The sequence below is a fragment of the Ipomoea nil genome, unplaced genomic scaffold, assembly GCF_001879475.1.
Source record: "Ipomoea nil cultivar Tokyo-kokei standard unplaced genomic scaffold, Asagao_1.1 scaffold1558, whole genome shotgun sequence".
NCBI lineage: Eukaryota > Viridiplantae > Streptophyta > Magnoliopsida > Solanales > Convolvulaceae > Ipomoea > Ipomoea nil.
Window position 1 is genome coordinate 2,010,007 of NW_017617986.1, and position 9,726 is coordinate 2,019,732.

At 39.4% G+C, this 9,726-nt stretch overlaps 1 long non-coding RNA gene across 3 annotated transcripts; it reads right to left on the reverse strand.

Annotated features, from left to right (window-relative positions):
• Positions 1 to 6,307: 6,307 nt before the first annotated feature.
• Positions 6,308 to 9,517, reverse strand: LOC109189522. 3 transcript variants are annotated; one of them, XR_002055578.1, is made up of 3 exons: positions 7,626 to 9,517; positions 7,270 to 7,426; positions 6,308 to 6,670 (listed from the first exon to the last, which is right to left on the reverse strand). It is a non-coding gene; the product is annotated as an uncharacterized LOC109189522 (long non-coding RNA). The 3 variants fall into 3 exon arrangements; XR_002055577.1 differs by having other exon boundaries at positions 7,270 to 7,381; positions 7,626 to 9,036; XR_002055576.1 differs by having other exon boundaries at positions 7,270 to 7,331; positions 7,626 to 9,026.
• Between the last annotated feature and the right edge of the window lie 209 nt (positions 9,518 to 9,726).

Consider the following 9,726-nt stretch of genomic DNA (forward strand, 5'->3'; position numbering starts at 1 on the left):
TTCCAGTTAGATACAAACCTAAAGTAATAGAGCCTTTAACATAGCGTAAGATACAGCGAACCATTTTTATGCTAGCAATAGTTGGTGATTGCATGTATTGAGATACATAGTTAACACTGAAAGAAAGGTCTGGTCTTGTAAGTGTTAAATATTGTAATGCACCGACAATGCTACGATAAAAAGTAGGATCAGAGAAGGAAGTGTTATCATGAAGGCCCTTGGTTTTAGACTCCATAGGTGTATTCATTGGTTTGCAATCTAACATTTGAGCTTTGTCAAGAATAGTGCGAGCATAGTGAGTCTGAGAAAGGTGCAAAGTATTAGCAAACCGTTGAACCTCAATATCAAGAAAATGATGTACAGGTCCAAGATCTTTCATGGCAAATTCAGAATGTAAAGTTTTGATAAAATCATCAAGTAATATCGAATTAGATCCTGTCAACAACATATCATCAACATAAAGGAGTAAGACCAATGTGCCAGATTGAGAGTGCAGAATAAATAAGGATGGATCAGCAAGACTACAAAAGAAACCAGTTTTGAGCAAAAAAGCACTAAAACGATCAAACCAAGCCCTTGGTGCCTGTTTAAGGCCATAGAGAGCTTTTTGAAGTTTACAGACATGAGATGGAAATTTTGGATTATGCATACCTGGTGGTTGCTCCGTATAAATATCCTCAGTTATGTAACCATGAAGGAAAGCATTTTAAACATCAAGTTGATGAATGTCCCATTGGCGAACCATGGCTAAACTAAGAACTAAACGAATAGTACCTGGTTTGATGACTGGAGAAAAGGTTTCAACATAGTCGATACCATCCACTTGGTGATATCCTTTTGCTACTAGTCGGGCTTTGAGCCTATCAAGTGTGCCATCAGCTTTTAATTTAGCTTTAAACACCCATTTTGATCCAATTACATTCATATGAGAATCTCTTGGAACTATAGTCCATGTGAGATTTTGATACAAAGCATCAAGTTCATCAAGCATGGCTTTTCGCCACCCATCATGTTGAAGGGCTGCTTTGACTGACCGTGGCTCACTTGGAATATCTCCACAGGTGAGAAGTAAAGCATATCGAGGATTAGGCTTGTAAATCCCATGTTTTGCTCTTGTAACCATAGTGTGAGATGTTGATGAAACAGGTTCAGAAGAGGAAGCAGGAGGTATACTAACCGAATGATTGTCTTCAATGGGAAGAGGTAGTGAGGAAGACATATCATGTTCTTGTGGGGATAACTCAAGATCAATGTTGGTGGAAGTGTGATCATGGGACTGATTTGGTGGTAATTCAAATGACATAACTGGACTTGTAGGATCTGGTACAAAAGGTGACGAACTTGAGGTTGGGGTTGGAATAGGAATATGCATTAAATCTATTGATGGAGATGGTGAATTCACTGAGACAGGAGATGGAGAATCAATTAAGAAACGCTAATATACTAGCATTGGAGGATGACAAAGACCCGTTTGTCTTATAAGGGTACAAATTCTCATCAAACACAACATGCCTAGATACCAACATTCTGTGGGTTTTAGGATCAAAACATTTATACCCTTTATGCCGATCACTGTAACCTACAAACACACAAGGAACGGTTTTAGGATCAAATTTACTCTTTTTGGTGTTCCATGTATATGGATAACATCTTGAACCAAACACCCGTAAAATAGAATAGTTAGGATTAGCACCATGTAAACGAAAATAAGGACAATCAAAATTAAGAGAGGAAGAAGGCAAACGATTGATTAAAAATGCTGCAGTGGTGAAGGCTTCGACCCATAGAAAAGTAGGTGCCCCACTGTGAAAGATCATAGTCATCCCGAGTTCTCTAATAGTGCAGTGACGACGTTCAACAATTCCAGTTTGTTCCGGTGTATGTGGACAAGAAACCTGATGAATGATTCCCTGTTGCTGAAAGTGTAAAGAAAGTCTTCTATTCACAAATTCACCACCACCATCAGAATGAAAAATTTTGATTTTCTTATCAAATTGACGTTGCACATAACTTTCAAAAGATAAGTAAACATCAATAAAGTCAGACTTGGCATGAAGAGGAATTATCCAAATATAATGAGAATAATCATCCACAAGACAAGCATAATATCGAAATTTACCAAGAGATAGAATAGGGGCTGGTCCGCAAATGTCACAATGAATTTTTTCAAAAACACCAGTACTGCAAGAAGAAGATGAACTAAAAGGTAGTTTGCTAAGTTTGCCTAATTGACAACTTTCACAAACAATGTCCACCTTGTTATTTGAACTAACATGAATTAAATTCTTAGTACGTAATAATTGAACAGTTGATTTTTGCAGATGTCCAAGACGTTGGTGCCACAGCTCTTCAGTCCCTGAGTTTTGTCTATTGGAAAAGTTTGCTTCCTTTGGTTTGGACAAAACATAAAGATCCCCTTTACGTTGACCTACTATTATGGCTCGACCTGTTGCTCGTTCCTTAATGCAGAAAATCTTATCAGTAAATTCACAATTTAAGGGATATTGTGATGTTAACTGACTGATAGAGAGTAAATTACGAGTTAATTGGGGTACATGAAGGACATCACGGAGTAATAAATCATTCTTACCATTAGAAACTACAACATCCCCAATAGCATTTATCTTTAAGTGAGAACCATCACCAATGAATACTGAATCATGACCAGCATGTTTTTTAAGATTTTGTAGCATACCTGGGTTTGCAGTCATATGATTTGAAGCTCCAGTATCAGTTGTCCACTCGACATCTGGAACTGATGTATCCATGGTGAGAGCAGCAAGAGCTTGAGGAAGATCCTCATCATTTACTGATTGATTTGGTAGACTCCAACATATTTTGGCAGTATGTCCAAGTCTTCCACAAAGCTGACAGTGTTCGTTTTTGTACATTTCTCGTTCTGTACTTGTCATGCGCTGTTTACCGGGCGGTGGTGGTCGTGGGGTGTGATTGTTTCCTTTCTGCAACTGTTGTGAAACATTTCCTGCATAATTTGAATGCTGAGAACTATTGTTAGTGGCTGAAAAACCTCTACCTTTTGAGGAGAATTGATTGTTGTAACGGTTGTTGTTGTTATAAGTATGTTGCTGGTTTTGGTGACGCTGTCCATAAAAAGCATATGATGGTGAGTCTGTTGCTTCAACCCATGTGTTTCGTTGTTTGAAACCCTGTAAGAGTGACACTGCTTCTTAATATGACGGCATGGGAGGTTTGAGCATTGCCGTTGTGAAAGATTCATATTTCTGTCCAAGATTGGCAAGTAAAGAGTATACTTTTGTTTTGTCAGGTACCGGGTTCCCTATGGCTGCAAGACTGTCACAAATACTTTTGAACTTTCTTAAATATTTTGCCAAAGACTGATTTGGATCTTTTCTGAGATATGTGAGTTGTTGCCGAAGAGTAAATTCACGTTCTTGTGAATCTTGGGCGTATGCTTCTTTTAAGGAATTCCAAACTGATTGTGATGATTCAAGGCCAATAACCAGGCCTAATGCTTCTTCAGTGAGTGTTCCAATAATCTATCCACGTAGGAGACGGTCTTCTTTGTGCCATCTGAGGTATTCATCTGAGAGCGTATTTGTATCAGTGGTGGCTGCTGTTGTAGCATTGTTTTTGTACATGGCTAGTTTTGTTATTTGATCACCAGTGAGGTGTCCAACCATGTCTTGACTTTCAGCAAGAGCAAGAAGTTGCTCACGCCACAAAGAGTAGTTTTCTGGGGTGAGTTTGAGTGTAACAAAGTTGGCAACATTCAAGGAAATTGTTGAAGCCATGATTTAATTTGCAGGAACTCTCAGTTATCTCACAAGAGGCTCTGAAACCATGAAGAAAAAACAGAAAATTTTGAATAGACTTTGTGAATATAATTATCTCTTTTCAACGTGAGAAGAGAGTTCATTAGCTTATCATATATATAGGAATTTTTACATAAGAGAATAATACAATAAAGGAAAAATATAACAATCCCATATTTTGTGCTATCATTCCCTTGAATGCTGTGGTTGAATGCAATCCCAGATTGTTTGCTATGCAATCCCATATTCTTTGCTATGTTTTCCTTGAATGATTTATTTCCTTATTATTCTTATTATCCGTATCTCTCCACTCAAGTGATTGATTGTTATTATCTTAGAGCCACAAGGACTCGCTTGCTTTCATTTCTTAGAGTCGCAATGACTCACTTTCTTAGAGTCATCATGACTCGTTTTCTTTACAAATGGACGAGGTAGGAACTTCACCGTATCGTGAACGAACCTATCCGGGCACGGCGTCTAGCCTAGGGGTGTAAATGAGCCGAGCCGCTCGCGAGCCGCTCGTGAGCGGCTCGGTCAACGCTCGGCTCGAGCTCGGTCAAAATCGAGCTCGAGCCGAGCTCGAGCGGCTCGTCAAATAAACGAGCACGAGCCGAGCCTAGATACTCTAGGCTCGTGGCTCGTCGAGCCGGCTTGCGAGCCGTATAATATACAATATAATATATAATATTATATAATTAAAATATATAAAAATAATAATTAAAATTTAAAACTCAAAAGTCAAAACTTAAAAGCCCTATTGTTTTGAACATATCCGGGACGAAATATATATGTACAAGGAATCAAGGACTACTACTGTTGACTTGTGTTTTGTTGTGATTTGCAAACTTATTTTGAATGTTTTGAAGTTTGAACAAACAGACTTGTGTCTTCACTATCTTTTACTTCGTTGCGAAATTATTTTGAGTGTTTTGATTTGAAGTTTGTATTATTTATGTATGGATAAAACAGAGCAGTTTAAATTTTAAATCAAATAGGTTAAACCGTCAAATTCAAGGTTAAGATCGAGCACGCATTTGAACCCGAGCTCGAGCCTGATCTCGAGCTCGAATTCGAGCTCAAAATCAAGCTCGAACTCGAGCTCAAGATCGAGTTCGAGCTCGAGCTCGAACAATCGAGCTGCTCGAGCCGAGCTCGAGCAGCTCGATAATTGCCGAGCTCGAGCTCGAGCATCCAGTTACGAGCTCGAGCTCGAGCATAGCTGCATTTAACGAGCTCGAGCTCGAGCATACCCATGCTCGAGCTCGGCTCGACTCGTTTACACGCCTAGTCTAGCCGACCAAATAACCGTCTCGTCCACCGAACCACTCTCTTGGTTCTATGCTCATTTCTATGGAATCAGGTATCGAACTTTTAGCGTGCACACCCCCTGACCAGAATTCCAAGCCTGGAGGGCAGTTTCCAACCTCGTAACATGGGAATACACTGCGTTACAAAACATCGGATCTCAATATCCGGTTAACATCATCCGAAAGGACATAGTCCCAATGGGTCCTCCAAAACCTCACATATATGGATAGATACTATATATATATATATATATATATATATATATATATATATATATATATATATATATATATATATATATATATATATATATATATATATATATATATATATATATATATAGAAGAGCGCTCATATGCGGCGGGGTCTTACGGTGCGGCGGTGCGGTCAAATTCCAGAATACACCAATAGTGTTAACAATATGCACCAACAGTGTAATAAAAACACACCCCAATGAAATGTAATAAAACATCACAAAATACACCACAGACTAAAAAAAACACACCATATAACTCACCACCCCCAATGGTGTATTTCCGAACAGTGTATGGTGTTTTTACTCACACCTAATGGTGTGTGTTTGGTGATGCAGGGCTCTGTTTACTCTGTTTTGTGTGGTGTATTTCCTAACGTTGATGGTGCATATTTGGTGAACTATTGGTGTTGCCGCACCGTAAGAAATAACCTCACCGTAAGACACTGCCGCACCTGAACCCGCCTATATATATATATATATATATATATATATATATATATATATATATATATATATATATATATATATATATATATATATATCATGCACCAAACTTATGCATGTCACATCTCAACAACTTCTCAATGCAACAAGGTAATGACATACCACACGCTCATGAATTTTGGAAAATAATACTTAGGCTCACGTTGGCCATATATGCACTTTATAAAACAAGGTATGCTTGGAAATCTAATTTACTGTACACATGCTCCATTTCTATATATCACTGCGAACTCATCAAAGAACACACAGTCATGCTTGGAATGAAAATAACACACTCTGTACATTTCTACTATCAAAACAGACTACAATTTCCATTAAACATAACACACACTCTAATCATGTTTTTCTAACAATTCTCATTCACAAAATGCTCATGCTTCTCTATTTAATACTCAAATAGCATTAGGAAGATAATAACAAGCCAATCCCATAGGTAGTGCAAGTCTGATGAACTCAAATAACATTACTGTGAAGCATTTCATCACAAATCCTACCATAACATGCTCATTTCTAATCCAAATTCAACGAAATCAAAGGCCAAACGTGCATCATGACAGCCCCAAGGTACCGAGCCACAAGGGCCTGTGACACCCGGCCCGAAACGACACGTAGCTGAGCCACAAGGGCCCGGCCACTGCACATGTAGCCAACAACGGTCCTAGGAGCGGGGCTAGGGGAGCCCCGCCGCCTGGAGCCGTCCAGCGGCGGCCTAGGGCCGTCTAGCCACGGCTCCCCTCGTCGGCAGTTGGCTAGGTCCGTGGCTTCCACTGGTGCACACTGAGAGGTGCACCAGTGGCTCCTTCTTCACCTGTAAAGCCAAATCAGACAAATAACCACCTCCAAATCAACAACAACACATCATACAATATCAACAAGACATCCAATAGCTCAAACGCACAACATTCTAGCATTTCTACTCATTTCTAGTTATTTCACAAAGGCTTCACAGAGCCAAAAATTATGCTGGGAGTCCATGGGGTTATATCAAAAGTTCTTAGTAAAATCTTTCTAGGGATACATAGTATTTTTCAAAATATACGATGTTAATAACTAAGTAGCTTTAGGGAAAAGATAGCATAAGCTTCAAATATCTTTATAATCAAATATACACCTCTTACATAGTTATATATGTATATATTCTCAAAATCAAGTATAACATTTCCCAAAACATATATACTCATATATATAATTCTTGAAATAGAGCTTTCTTGACAAATCATAGCTTTTGGTAGTTCAAAATCCTTCTCAACATATTTATGATTTTCTTTTGAAAATACATTTATATATAAATAATCCTTCAAGCCCAAATAATATCTTATATAAACCAAGATAGTTTCTTGAAAGTTAAAGTTGCTTAAGTGGAAGAGACTTTAATTACTAAACAAGAGATTAGGGTTCAAATCCCACCTTAAACAATTTTCCAAAGCATAACACCTCAACCTAGGAAGGTTTCTGCTACTCCTCGTTGCCTGCACAAGAAGGAAGGTTGTTTTTGCTTGCACAAGAAGGCTGCTACACTCTGCTTTCCCCCAAACAACACAGGTAAAATCACCAAATATCTATACTATAATACATAGCATCACAACACCAAAATTTAGCATTTCAAGCATCAAACGATAAACATCTCACCATTCTAAACATCCAATATATAAATATCTATACACATCATTCTAAACATCCAATATATAAATGTCTATACACATGAACCACTAAATCACATAGCTTAGGGTTAAGTAATAGATTTGGGAACCCATGGGTTATACCTCAAGCTTCCTTGTTCTAGCCAAAACCATTTCTAAGCTCTTCTTCTTCACCCTTCATCTTCCTTCTCCAAACTAAAACATAGCAATAACTTCACCATTTCCACTCACAAGCACAACAAACAAACCCACATAAATACATCATCTTAACAACTAAATCTAGAGAATGGAATGGAGGGAGAGAGAATGAGGCTTACCAAATCTTAGACTAAATCTTGGAGAAGAGGAGCTTTCAAGATGAAGAAGATGAAGATGATAGGGAGGTGTAGAGAGAGACACGAGAGAGAGCTGCAGATTTTCTTGGAATGAATAGTGCACAAGGAAAAAAGTTATCTCTTATACTTAGGGTTTGGGGGTAAAAATGTAAAATAAAAGGAATAAGGGTCAAATTGGCCACTGAACGTAACACTAAAGTGCAATCAGGCCACTGGACCTAAAAAAAGTGTAATTACTCCACTCAACGTCTCAAATGTCTCCAATTTTACCTGATAGCCGGTTGCTAGCCCTTCCTTCCGTTTGATTGCTTAGCTGGATGATTACATGGAATTAGTAATTCTATTCTTTTATTTTCCTTAATTTTCATTGCTTCCAGCGTGTAAGAAATGGAATCAGCGAGTCAAACTTTGAGTTCGGACGACCACAACCACAACCTTTCTCTTCTTTTTCTTCAATTTCTCAAGCATCAGCACAACCATGGTGTCCATGACGATCTTGATGGGCAATCCGCGTCTTCTCTTCAGATCTGATTTGAGTTCGGAAACGGAATCGGCGTCGAGAACTTGGGAGGTGAGCGAGAGGGGTGAGTGGATTATTGGCTAGGGTTACCTGGGAGGCGAAGACGGTGAGGTGCGTGGTGTCGTCGGCGGTGTAGATCAATTTCTTGTTATGATATTTGGCAGAGAGGGTTAGGTTGAGCTTGGCGGTGAGGTGGGTGGTGTCGGCGGCGACGGTGGTGGGGTTGAATTAGGAGACCTTGAGGGAGGAGACGGAGAATGCGGGGCACTGGGGGCGGTAGATGACGTAGAAGATAGCGCCGGCGATGGCAGGGCAGTTCTGGCGAAGCCTTCTCTCTCATTCCCCTGTTTCCGGCGGTGAGCAGCGACGGGCATTGGTCCCTTCTCCGGTCTTCCCTTCTCCCGGCGGAATCTGGCGGCGGTAGCGGTGGCTGGATGGATTTCTCCTCCTGGGCAGTGGGCGGTGGTGTTGTTGAGCTGGAAGGAAGATGTTGGATTGATGGTGGTGTTGAAGGGTGTCACTGGTTCGAGTTCGGCAAGGCAAAGGAAGAAGAAGATGTATTAAAGGTGGATTAGGACTAATTACTGTGTTAATAAGGTAATTAAAGGTTAATTAGATTATTGAATAATGATGTTGATTAATGTTAAGGTTAATGTTATGAAGTTAGCACAGATTTTAGATACATGATAAAGACATTTTTTGAGATCATTAAAGCTTTTGTATTACCTGTTGCCATGGAAATCCATGAGAACATGTATATCATCGATCAGGACGGCCCAGAAGCAGCCCATGCAGAAGCACCGTCGGCAGTTGCACAGTCGCCGGTCGTGTCGGTGGTTGGCCGTCGGAGTCGGCCGGTAGGGGATGCGGTTAGGGTTGTAGAAAGAAGAGAAAATGAAGAAGAAAATATGAGTGGTTTGTTTCTTACACGCTGGAAGGAAGGAAAACAAAAGAAATTAAAGCAAAATAATAAATAAAGCCATGTAATCATCCAGCTCAACAATCAACCGGATGGAAGGGCTAACAACCGGCTATCAGGTAAAATTGGAGGTATTTGAGGCGTTGAGGGGAGTAATTGCACTTTTTTTTAGGTCCAGTGGCCTGATTGCACTTTAACGTTACGTTTAGTGACCAATTTGGCCCTTATTCCAAAATAAAATTGTAGGGTTCACCTTGCATCATGAACCATAGTCTAGAAAGATGATATTTGAATAACATGGGGTCAAAATAGATTTTCTAAAAGATAGTTCTAATTAAAACACTTGGTTTAGGTTTCACAGGTTCCTTTCCAGTTTCACTCAGATTGACTTTTGGATCAAAAACTTGGTACGTAATGTATCAAAAATCTGGGATTTTAGGTTTAAAATAA